This window comes from Physeter macrocephalus, chromosome 6 (assembly GCF_002837175.3).
Source record: "Physeter macrocephalus isolate SW-GA chromosome 6, ASM283717v5, whole genome shotgun sequence".
Classification (NCBI taxonomy): Eukaryota; Metazoa; Chordata; class Mammalia; order Artiodactyla; family Physeteridae; genus Physeter; species Physeter macrocephalus.
Window position 1 is genome coordinate 7,430,306 of NC_041219.1, and position 13,501 is coordinate 7,443,806.

Consider the following 13,501-nt stretch of genomic DNA (forward strand, 5'->3'; position numbering starts at 1 on the left):
AATTCTGAAAGACAGAGATTCCTAGAGATCTCTCATGTCTAATTTATTTATCTAAACAAAGTAAGGGAGAAAGACTCAGAATACTTTTCTTTGGGCCCCACAAGTACAGGATGGCTAATTTGTTTCAGTATTAAAGTCTGGTGAAGAACTATTACCCTTTCCTTGGAAACAGTATGCCTGACAAAAGATGCCATCAGAAGGAAATGCCATGTTTATTTACTTCTTTTTTAGTCCCTCAGCTTACTTTTGCACAGCCCTGACGCCTACTTCTGGCACTCTGCCCTTGTTCATGGGTACTTAACTACACATACTGTATATTTATGACTGTCCAGAGAACAGCTAACCATTGACCACTTCAGGCTTCCTCCATGGCTCCATTTGAGAAACTGCTGACAGGTGGGAATAAATAATTTAGTACATGTGGTTAAAGAACAATTTGCTGGAGAGGAAAACCCAAAAGATGTTCTAATTCTAAATAAAGATAATGTATGATTTACATTTCTTAGGATGTAGATAGCTTGCTATACATTGCTTAGGACTATAAGGAAGACTATTAACCATTAAAAAAAGAAGGACCTGGAAACAAAATCTTAAGGGTGGTCATTAGGGGTTAAAATTCACATTTCCTGGTTTTCCCATTACTACCCAGAGAGAGAAACACAAATTTACTCTTCGAAAGTCAAAAACAAGGGACTTCCCTGGTGGAGCAGTGGTTAAGAATCCGCCTGCCAATGCGGGGGACCCGGGTTCAATCCCTGGCCCAGAAAGATCCCACATGCCACGGAGCAACTAAGCCTGTGTGCCACAACTACTGAAGCCCACGCGCCTAGAGCCTGTGCTCTGCAACAAGAGAAGCCACCGTGATGAGAACCCCATGCCCCGCAACAAAGAGTCGCGCCCGCTCACCACAACTAGAGAAACCCCGCGCGCAGCAACGAAGACCCAACTCAGCCAAAAATAAATTAATTAATTAATTTTAAAAAATAAATAATAAAAAAAGTCAAAAACAAGTAACATTTCTTGTGCAACTGTCAGGTAGAAATCCTGAATAGGCGACTGAATTACTGCAGTAGGAAAAGGCATCATGAAATACTGCTGAGTTAGTATGCAGCTTTATTCCCTTACAGAAGATTACCTATCCATCTATCTTTCTACCTATCTATCTATATCTATTTTAGACTCAAGGAATATATCTATAGCCGGATCTGTAGATATAAATTAGTGTCGTGAAAAGCTATTTGTGAGGTGATACCTCATTATAGTTATGATCTGCATTTCTCTAAGAATTAGTGATGTTGAGCATCTTTTCATATGCCTCTTGGCCATCTGTATGTCTTCTTTGGATAAATGTCTATTTAGGCCTTCCACCCATTTTTTGATTGGGTTGTTTGTTTTTTTGATATTGAGCTGCATGAGCTGTTTATATATTTTGGAGATTAATCCCTTGTCAGTTGCTTTGTTGGCAAATATTTTCTCCCATTCTGAGGATTGTCTTTTGTCTTGTTTATGGTTTTCCTTGCTGTGCAAAAGCTTTTAAGTTTAATTAGGTCTCATTTGTTTATTTTTGGTTTTATTTTCATTACTCAAGGAGGTGGGTCAAAAAAGATCTTGCTGTGATATATGTCAAAACAGTGTTCTGCCTATGTTTTCCTCTAAGAGTTTTATAGTGTCTAGAGTCTGTCATACAGAGTGAAGTGTCAGAAAAAGAAAAACAAATATCATATATTAATGCATATATGTGGAATCTAGAAAAATGGTACAGATGAACCTATTTGTAGGGCAGGAATAGAGACACAGACATAGAGAACAGATGTGTGGACACAGAGGGGGAAGAGGGGGTGGGATAAATTGGGAGATTGGGATTGACATAAATACACTACCATGTGTAAAGCAGATAGCTAGTGGGAGCCTGCTGTATAGCACAGGAAGCTCAGCTCGGTGCTCTGTGGTGACCTAGATGGGTGGGATGGGGGGAGCTGAGAGGGAGGTCCAAGAGGGAGGGGATATGTGTATACATATAGCTGATTCACTTCACTGTACAGCAGAAACTAACATAACATTGTAAAGCAATTATACACCAATTTTTTTTAAAAAGCTATTTGTGATATAATTAAAATCTGTCTTTTATCATTGGAAAAATATATAATATGAATATTAAAAATATTAAATATACTAAAAACTAAAATATTTAAAATATAATTAAATAACATTAAAATATTTAAAGTATAATTATATATAATTATATAATTAAAATATAATTATAAAATATATATATACTGAGAGATTGATCCTACATAGGACCTACAAAGGAAATGATACTAGTTCTTCCTGAAAGCAGAATTTCACCTGACACTAGGTATGGCATGCAGTTCAACTCTTTGCCCTTTTTTTTTTTTTAGTAATTATATCTCTTCCATTTTTATTGCCTTTGCCCTTTTTTGTATTAGGGTCTGCTCACTGTTAAAGAATGAAGAGGAGAAGAAGACCACAGAGGGCCATTGAGGCCTTGATCATGTGCAGTATGGCAAAACAGCCCATGAACTACAAAAGAAAGGAAAATGTGGTTATAACTAATTCTATCATTTAATATGGCCATCTCCTGACATATAATATTAGAACATCTATTTCCATAAGTTCCTAAAGAAGGGGACCTTCTATTTCCTCTCACTTTCTTTGTTGACCAAAACAAACAAAAGAAACCCACAAAAAACAAAAATAAAACAAAACAAAAACACACAGAAGCATGCAAATAAGAAAAGAGTCTTATTTGGAGTCTTAAGAATTGCAATTTGGGAGACACAGATATGGGTAAAAGTGAAAGAATGTTCTGGGGAAAAGAAAGAGTCAGGTGCTTATAAAGGGAAAGCCATGAAGCTGTACTCTGACACAAGAAAAGAAATACTTGTCCTTAAGGAATAGGCTGTCATGAGTTATTTAGGGTAAGTGTTTGATAAGTATCTCGCATTTCTGGAACTTTGGACAGATGTTCTGGATGCCTATGTTAAGACAGTAAGTGGTCAAAGGTCAGATTTCATCTGGGCTGAGATGTGCATAAGTCACACTTCGTCAGTGGCCCCCTGGCTCCATTTTAGAGAGCTCTCTTAGCAATACCAACTCCATTTTTATTTTCCTTTCACACCTTCAGGAATGAAATGGGCATTCAACGCATTTGTCATTCCATGTCCAATCAGCAGGAATAAATGGACCAGATAGGTGTGCCCATACAATGCAACTATTAGTTATAACCAGAGTGAACTAATGAGCTTTTGTAACCTTTTATGTTCAATATTATGACCCATTTTACTCCTGCAGGTTAAAATTGATTCTTTGCAACTCTGAAAGAAGGAAAGCCCTTCAGATTAAGGTTTAAGAAAGGAGAGTCTTTTTTTCTAAGATGGTTCCTCCAAGCTCAAAGTCTCCTGGAATCTGCTAGGTATGCTTTGTCTCATGTGCTATGTCTCACTGAAATAAATCTTAAAATATTCAATATTTGGGATAATTCAAGCTCTTTGGAGTTTTGGATTACAACATTTCACGAGAGGGAGCAGAGTTATCTATAAGAGAAAGCCAACACACATCAAGCCTGTTTCACAAACCAGAGCTCTGGGAAAAGAAAAAGGAGTAAGGAGTGTTGACAAGAGATTTATTTTTCAGACATGAAAAACCTGAGTGTCTGATTCTCAGCAAAAACAGTACATGGGGAACTTCATAATTACTCTGCTCAGACTCACAAAGAAGTAGAAATATGTTTAGTGACCTCTAAAAGTAAATATCTCAACACAGAAAATAAGTAACTGGAAAAGAAATTAATAAAAAATATTTCTTAATGAGGTTCTTGGTCAGTAATTTCTTATGTTTTATTGAATGAAAACTAAGAAATAATGTAAAAGGTTTACAGCAAATTCTGTATTTTTAACATAGCAAAATCTGGGCTAAATATAGATATCTATAAATAACTAAATTTTATTTTTTTAAGTCAGAAATATTCAATTATCTCCTTGTTAAGATGATCAATAATTAAATAAGTAATATTTCCAAGAATTAGTTAAATCCTAATGGCAATCCCCCAAAAACTGAAGACCTGTTTGGGATATATATTTCATAATTAATGTTATGCTATCGAGTTAGGTATTTTTCACATAATTTTTAATGTATATTAGTAGTACACTAGGATTACTATCCAAGTTTTCAGAGAACTGTCCCATGTCCCAGGAAACTCCTCAGTCCTGGGCAAACAGGGATGGTTGTTTACCTACCACTAAAATCTGTATTATCGCATCTCTATATGATCTCAACAATAACTTTTATAAGGCTCCATCAGAAAACTAGGTTAAGCAAATATTTGGGGCCTGCATCCCTCTCATGGTAAATATGTAGGCTATAGCTATGATTGGATAACAGAACTAATTTAGGTTGACAGGAGTTTAAGGTAAACTAGGAGACTAAGAAGATAGACAATGTAGACTAAGGAAAACAAATGAATTTCCACAGTAACATTCTTTCCATCAGTATTCATAAACTATACTTTAAACTGAGAAAATGTTAGTCCCAGATTCTTTAGCATGGGAATCACTAATCTTAATAATATGGAAAGAGCAATGAAAGCATGGAAATTTCCATAGGAATATCAAATTTTCCTCAATCATATTGATTTATTGAAATGCTTAACAATGGACTTCTAAAATATATTCTTACCACAGGAGATTCCCTAAAGGGAATTACTTAGAGATCAAGGTTATTCATTTTAAGTGAATTTGACAATAATAAACTGTTTAGTAGTTTTATGGTTAACATAGACAATAATTTCCAGAGAATTTTTGGACCCCCAGCTAAGAAGCATAGCCAATTTTTTGAGAAGTCTAAATAATGTGCAATTTCTTCAGTACCTGATGCCAGGGAATCTATTATTTCTCAGTTTAAAGGCTTTGTTGTATCTGCTTTTCATTTAAGCTCAGGAGAAAACATTTTGTTTCTGGAATTGTTTCTTGGAAAAGGGAGTAAGCCATTCAGTGCATTACCAAAACCTAAAGCTTTATTGCCTTCTCTTGCTACAGCACCATATACTGCTGCCTGAAAATACCCCACACATGTGGTCCTGTCATTTGGCAATAAAAACATCGGATCCAGCAGTGACGAAAGATTCATGTTTGAAAGAAAGCAATCCAAGATAATTTCACTGCTAGCACTTAGAGAGGGTCCAAATAAACTCGACAACACATCCAATATACAAGGTACATTAACAAGGAGAATACTCAATACCACAGGGCACATTCCAACCAAGCACTTTTCAAAATGAGAAGCTTATGCCAATGAAAGTAATGAGCCCTTTCTTACACAGAACCGAAGGGAAATCAGATGTTGATGGGAAGGACACTTACTCAGACACTAATCTGCTTTTGATTATTAACGTGTTGCTCCTTCTAAGGTAGATACGGCAACATTCAGAAAGGGAGAAAAAAGACTTCCAAACTTGAATTCTGTTTTTCTCAAATACATTATCTAAAAAATTATTCATTATGTGGTTTTTAACTTTTTCTGGTCCTTCTGTTGTTCTTTATATCCTTCTTTTAAGTACTTGCTGAATGCATTTCCATGTGACTCTGTGACATGCTCAGAAAACAGGATAACTCTGGGACCTAAGCAAGGATGAGCACACAAGTTTTACTGAGGTTCAACTTCCCTCATGTTCCAAGGGGAGAAGACATATGATTCAGTTTTATCACCCATATGTAATATAAAGTCTGTACTAAAGCCAATCAGTTGTGGGAAAATATATGTTTTAAATACAGTCGCCTGAACTCTACACATTTAATTCCAGTAGTGGTACTAGTATCTTATGTTACAGTTTCACAAAGCATTCATGTATATATTATTTCATTTGATCATCATAGAATCCTTTTAAGTAAATGGAATAATAGTATTCTTATTTTATAAATGAGGAAAATTGAGACTCACAGATTCCATACTAGGGACACATTTTAACACTTAATTCAACATCTCTTCCACTACCTCATGCTACCCCTTTAACTAGAGTAGCATATATTTTCTGAGTGTCTACCATGCATTAGATACTGTGCCAGGGAGCTGTGAATACAGTGGTAAATAAGAAAACCTCAGACCCTGTCCTCAAAAGAATTTTAATAAAAATTATTATTTGATAATTTACACAAAATCAGTTATATAGTAACTAAGGTCATTGAATGGATAGAAAATTTACTGACTAGGCTGGAAAATGTAACACCAGAAAATCATTAAGATTAGAGAAGTTTCTATAAAAGTATAATTTGAAACGTATTTACAAGGCTCCATTAATCCCCAAATTTCAGTTTTTTAACATAATATGTTTTTCTCTCATGCATGTAAAGCCAGTCTGTAGACTAAAGAACGTGGGGGAGAGAAGGCAGCTCTGTTCCATGCAGTCATTTACGAGCTGTATTGGCAGAAGGTCAGCTGTCTTCAACAGGGGGCTCCCACGGTTGCCTTGGACATTGGTATCCAACTGGCTGACTAGGAAAAAGAAAGAGTGGAGAAAATCAAGTGGTTTCTGCGGGTCCGGTTATCCATCTATGTTCCATTGTCCAGAATTGTGTCTCATGCCTAACTTAACTGCAAGAGAGGTTGGAAAATGTAGATCAACTGTGCCCAGGATGAAAAAGAAACTGATTTTCTCAACAGCTATCCATTACCTGTCACAACCAATCTCTAGTTGGGTAACCTAAAAGAAATTATTTAATCTCTACAGTTGCCTCTGAAAAATGGAGATACTGTATCTCATTGCATCCAAGGCACCATCTTTTTTTAAGCTGTGCTATTATTTTATGTGCCACTAAGTAAAAGAAAAAACCGTACCACCAACTAAACTAGATTCGTACATACCATCAATTCCAAAAGACATTCTGACTTAGCGATATTAAAATATGAGGGGAAGGGAGGATGCAATGAATTGAAGAAATATAGTAATAATATCTGCCTCCTAGGATTATTGGAAAATTAAATAAAGCAGTGTGCTAAAAAATAGGTCATGTTGCAGAATCACCACAGAGTTCTAAGTTATTAGCTAAAACAACAGTCACATACAACCAAATCAAACAAAACCTACACAAAAACAAATCTTGGCTTGGAAATACACAGCAGGTATTGAGGCATTCTTGCAACTGTCAAGCAGAGTCACTACAGGGCAAACCCTGAGGGCCGTCCACCCCCTTTCCAATCTTTCCTATGACCATTACTCCCTGTTGAACCTCCTAGGCTCAGAGAGAGGAAAGGAAAGCAACAGACAGAAGCAGACAGCAGTTTTCCTTCTTGGAATGTTCCCTGGTATTGATACAGATGTTTCAAAGTCCTTCTTTGAGGCAGAACAATGTAATGACTGAGACATGCCTCTCACATCAAATTATTCAGATTTGAATTGCAGATCCTCCAAATTAACTAATTTCCCTAAACCTCTGCTCTCCTCATGCATGGTATGGGGATAATGACTGTATACATCTCTGGCTGTTAAACGAGAGATCATCCGTGTGAAGTCCTTAGCACTGCACACTGCTTATAGTAAGTACTTAATAAGCATAGCAGTTATTTGAATCTATGATTTTTACCCTACCCTCTTGTGCCTTTTGTGAGTCACTACCCATCAGAAACCACACGAGGAGCTTGCAAGGAGCCATAAAAAAACAAAACCCTATCCTCATTTTTCTCCACTCCTTCTTGAACCCAGCAACTAGAATAACAGTACTGCTTTCTCTGTAGTACTGGGCCCACCATAACTTTACCCCTATAGCCTTTTCTCAGAACTTCTGAGAAGGAGATCCTATGTTCCTGTATTTTGTCTCATCAGCATCCTAATTCATGACAATATTGCCTCATTCCTCAGACCAAAGTAAAGACCTTGAAAAAAACTACTAAGTAAAAAAACACCCTAGAAATTATAGATCAGTCACTATAATTTTCGCTTTTGTTTGTTTTCCACTTTAAAACCATTACTGACACCATTTATAAACGAAGGATACAAAGAGATCTAGATCTGGATCTAGACACAGATATAATGTCATGCAAGGTCACCACAAAGTTCTAAGTAGTCACTCAACCTAAAAAGATAAAATCATTCATCAACTAAAATCATGCATATACATGAACATTCTATATGTATAGAGTAATAATATACAACCTAATGACGTAGAATGAAGAAGGAGCACAAGGGAATGTAGTTCTGTTGACCAATATCATTCATGTTGATCAGCAGAAACATCATTTCACAGAATATAGTGTAGCAAGATTAGGTCATTTCCCTGAGTAAATAAATTCCATCTCATAATTGTTGATGACATAAGTCATCATAAGTAGTTTACTAACTAGTTTATTAGTGCTTTTATTAGTAACTAACCTCACAAACTAATCCACATCTTAATTAATCTAAGTTGTGAATCCTGATTCAGGTAAGGAAAAATATTATGTGAAAATCAGGTGATCATTGCTAATTCATATCCATTTTAATGGATCAGTGTTTGATCTTATCTGACACAACCAACATAATGCTACAAGTAGACAGTCACATCCCCTGGTGAACTATCTGGATATCTTTTCTGCACAGGGCAAATTCACAAAATATTGCTGCCAGTACTTCATTACTAGTGAACCTACTACAGAAGAAGTATTTCTTTAAAACACAGTACTGTTCTATTACAAGCATTCTATCTCAATTTTTCTGTTGATTAAAGGGGATTTTAATTATACAATCAATGAGAAAATAGATAGAAACCATCTGGACATTCTTCTGTTTTCTGCCAAAGAATTTTCTTTTGTTTTACATATCAATGACTTAAGCTAACAAAGGAATTTCAGTGCCAGTCATTTGTCCTTGGCAGGGCTGGATCTTTTTTATGTTATGAAAGATCTTTTAAATTTACTGATTGAGGGTCAAATTATCCCACACGGTCAGTGAATTAACCTCAACATTTTCCTACACATAAAACTAAGAACAAAGGGTATTTTTTAATTACTTGATCTTTAAAGCATACAAACTTTAAATCATTTTGTGCTTCAATGTTTTTACTAATCAGGGTGGTCAAAACTCAAAAACACTTTCTCTTTTTTGAGATGCTGATGGAAAATGCTTAACCAGAGGGTACTTAAAAAAGAAAAAAGCTATTGGTTTTAAATGAAATAAAAGAATGGAGAAGGACATGGCATGAAAGAAACAGAGAGCCTTCCAAAAGTTATATTGCTATAATACTGGGCGGCCAGTTTGCACGAAGTAAACCTTTAGGAAACTCTAGCAGAGAAGGCTCCTGGGGACAGACTGCCCAGGAGCCTAGCTGCAAGTATGAGGACCTAGAGGGGTGGGATAGGGAGGATGGGAGGGAGACGCAAGAGGGAGGAGATAAGGGGATATCGGTATATGTATAGCTGATTCACTTTGTTATAAAGCAGAAACTTAACACACCATTGTAAATCAATTATACTCCAATAAAGATGTTTAAAAAAAAAAAAGAGGAAGGGAATAGGGATAAATTAGGAGGTTGGGATTAACATATACATACTACTATACATAAAATAGATAATCAACAAGCACCTACTGTATAGCACAGGGAAGTCTATTTAATACTCTGTAATAACCTATGTGGGAAAAGAACCTGAAAAAGAATAGATATATGTATGTGTATAACTGAATCACTTTGCTGTACACCTGAAACTGACACAACATTGCAAATCAACTATACTCCAATATAAAATTAAAATTTAAAAAAAAAGTGAACTACCTGAAAAAGCAAATCAACTATTAGGTCAGAAACTAAAATTCACTTCTGCCATTGCTCCTAGAATGGAAGAAAAAGTGGCATGTTGGCCATGGACTTTGCCACATTTCTCTGATAAGCACCATGATTTTGACTTTGAAAGGTGAGTTTTGTTTCTTAAATCTACTCTTTGTAGAGAATTGCACAAAATAGAAGGTAGCTCCTTCCATGGAGCAAGGAAGCAATAAGATTTTTTTCAGCATTCTCTAGAGGCATCTCTGTAATAAGCAGGATTTGTTGATTTGATAGGTGGGTATAAAAAACCAGTAGCGTCTGGGACTTGGAAATTTAGTGTCCAAAGACTACTAAAGAATTACATTACCATTTACAGTAGGGAAAAGAAGGCACTGATTTGAAAGTTTGATTCACAGCTATATATTTTAGAGATAATCTGTGGGACTAACATACAAAAGTTTTTCAAAGATATCTTAAAGATTTCTTTGGAGGAAAGGAAAGAACCGTAAATTGTTATAAGATTTATTAAACTGTCAACAGTTCTGAAAGGAAAGAATTTGACCAAGAAACATTTTCCCCCTTGGATGCCTCTTTAAAACAACAACAACGATGATCTGTTTGGGGTTAGGAAGTACTATGAAAATTCACAGGGAAAAAAAAATCAAGGAGAGAAAATTACCTTTTATCTGTTACTAAGCTGACATTAGTTTACTATCCTCATTTTTTGAAAAAATTCACAATTTATTATAGTCAGATGAACTTCTTTGATTGTTACTACTTTCAAGAGGTGATTCTCCAAGGTGATTCTCTTAACTCCATTACTGAAAGTTAGGGGAAGACAGAATTTAATGACTCAGTATGTGAGGTCAAAAAAACTGATCCCAACCTAAAGATATATTTTTATCATACTGTAAGGATTTTTGATGAAAAAATTTTAAATTAAATTAGTGAGCTTCCAACAAACATAATGAAATTATTTTGTCTTCAACTTAATATTTATAGATCCTTGATGATTACCAGACTTTAACTTGTATAACTCCCTGTAAATTAAATACAGTGTATTAAAGGGAATGGTGTCGGTATTTTTAAATAAAATAAGCACATTTTCAAAAAGCTACGTGGTGAGGTGTATTTTAGAGATATCTGCAGAGGGAACACTAGAAATAGTCATATTGGAAATTGTAAATGGAATGGAGGTGATGGGGGCAAAGAAGAGATATAGCAGTGTTGGGGGAGGGCCATGGCCTTTGGCCATAAACTGCTTGGCATTTGAAACATGGCCCTGGCTCTTGCTACCTTTAGCAAGTTACTCTATAAACTTCAGTTTCTTCCTACTTCTTAGAACTGTTTTGAGGATTGTCGGGGAGGAGGAAATTTTCCTCTACCCTTCTATGTTCTCCTGGCTGGTCTAAGAATTAAATTGACATGAGACAGATTAACAGGAGAAAATTAAACGAAAGTTTAATAACACATATACATGGAAGAGACCCAGGAAAACTGAATAACTCACCAAAATGGCTGAAACCTTCACCTTAAATATCACCTTCAGCTAAAGACAACAGAGGATGTTGGGCGTAGTGATTTGGAACTTCGAAGAGGAGGAAAGCAATTGACATGAAGATAGAAAAGCAAATGTTTGGTAAATAAATGTTTGCTGGGCCCTGCAGAGACAGTGGGACACAGAGAGGAATTTTAGCAAGCATACTTTGCTAGACTCCTCCTTGTCTACTATACCTAGTTCATACTATAATGAACTATGGTGATAGCTCCCTTTCTGGAATGGTCCTCCATTTAAATTCCTTAGGCAACTAAGGGGGAAGTAAAAAGAAAGACTTCCTGACTCTTCTCTTCCTTAAAAATAATCAACTTAATTGAAACCTCAGGCCAAAGAGACACATTTTGGGGTGGCAAATTTTGCTCCCTCACAGGGTTAAATAAGATTGCACATGTTATATGCCTTACATAACATATACAACTATATATGTGCTACATACCACCACAGTACCAGGTACACAAAAGATAGTAAACATGAATGCTCTGTCCCCTAGACTGAAGGAGTGAGGTAGGAGAAGGAAGCAGTGAAGGGACAGTGAAGGATGCAAGTGGATGATGAGCTAACCTGGGACAACAGAGATGCAGTGGATGCTGTGGTGTGCTGCCGGAGCCCCACTTCCTACAGCCACCAACAGTGTTGCCTGCTGACAGGTCACAGCAGAGTCCCTTTCAGGGAATGGCCTGAATGGAGGTGTCTCTCCCAAAGCCATACCCAGTCCCGGAGGCAGCTGCATTCAATGGCTGGAGGAAAAGGCAACCAAAGGCTCAACTCAGGACGTTCATAAGGTGCCGTCCCAGCTTCAGAGTGCCGGATGGGATCCATTGGGACTTCTGCTGCAAATGCAGCACGGATCAACTTCTCACACCGCCCAGTACAGCTTCCCTCCTCCCTTTACAGGTGCTGTTCCTGCGAACACTCCCAAATAAATCTCCCGCCTGCAAATTTCCATCTCAGAGTCTATTTCCCTAGGATAAAACGTAATATAAGTGGGGGAGAGGGTGGATTCGTTCAACGTGAAGAAGCAGGGATTTTCTGAGATTATGAGTGATTAATATTAGAATTATGCTAGATCATTCGCATAGTTTTTCTCTTCAACTACATGTGTGATTATCCCCATTCGACCGATTAAGAGAGTTTAAGTGATTTGCCTAATATCACAGAGCCACCAATTAACTGAAAAACTTTCAGCCCAAGTTTATCCATCACTGAAGTCTGGACTCTTTCTACTGCATCATGCTGTCTCCCAACCACATCACTTTATTTTTTTTTAATATCTTTGTTGGAGTATAATTGCTTTACACTGTTATGTTAGTTTCTGCTGTACAACAAAGTGAATCAGCTATATGTACACATATATCCCCATATCTCTTCCCTCTTGCATCTCCCTCCCACCCTCCCTATCCCACCCCTCTAGGTGGTCACAAAGCACTGAGCTGATCTCCCTGTGCTATGCGGTTGCTTCCCACTAGCTATCTATTTTACATTTGGTAGTGTATATATGTCAGTGCTACTCTCTCACTTCGTCCCAGCTTCCCCTTCCCCCCGCCATGTCCTCAAGTCCAGTCTCTACATCTGCATCTTTATTCCTGCCCTACCACTAGTTTCATCAGTACCGTTTTTTTAGATTCCATATTGTGCATTAGCATACGGTATTTGTTTTTCTCTTTCTGACTTACTTCACTCTGTATGACAGACTCTAGGTCTATCCACCTCATTACAAATAACTCAATTTCATTCCTTTTTGTGGCTGAATAATATTCCATTGTATATATGTGCTACATCTTCTTTATCCATTCGTCTGTTGATGGACACTTAGGTTGCTTCCATGTCCTGGCTATTGTAAATAGGGCTGCAATGAACATTGGGGTGCATGTATCTTTTTGAATTCTGTTTTTTCAGGGTATATGCCCAGTAGTGGGATTGCTGGGTCATATGGCAGTTCTATTTTTAGTTTTTTAAGGAACCCCATACTGTTCTCCATAGTGGCTGTATCCATTTACATTCCCACCAACAGTGCAAGAGGGTTCCCTTTTCTCCAGCCACATCACTCTAAATGAGAGGTGTGTGAGATGCAGTAAGAAGGGTTGAAGGCACAGTGGTTCAGATCAATTTCCCATTCACAAATCTCAACTTTTGTTAACATGGCTCAGCCTCTGTTTTCAATTTCTTGTGCCCTGAGCTTTTGGTTTTTCCTTTAAGG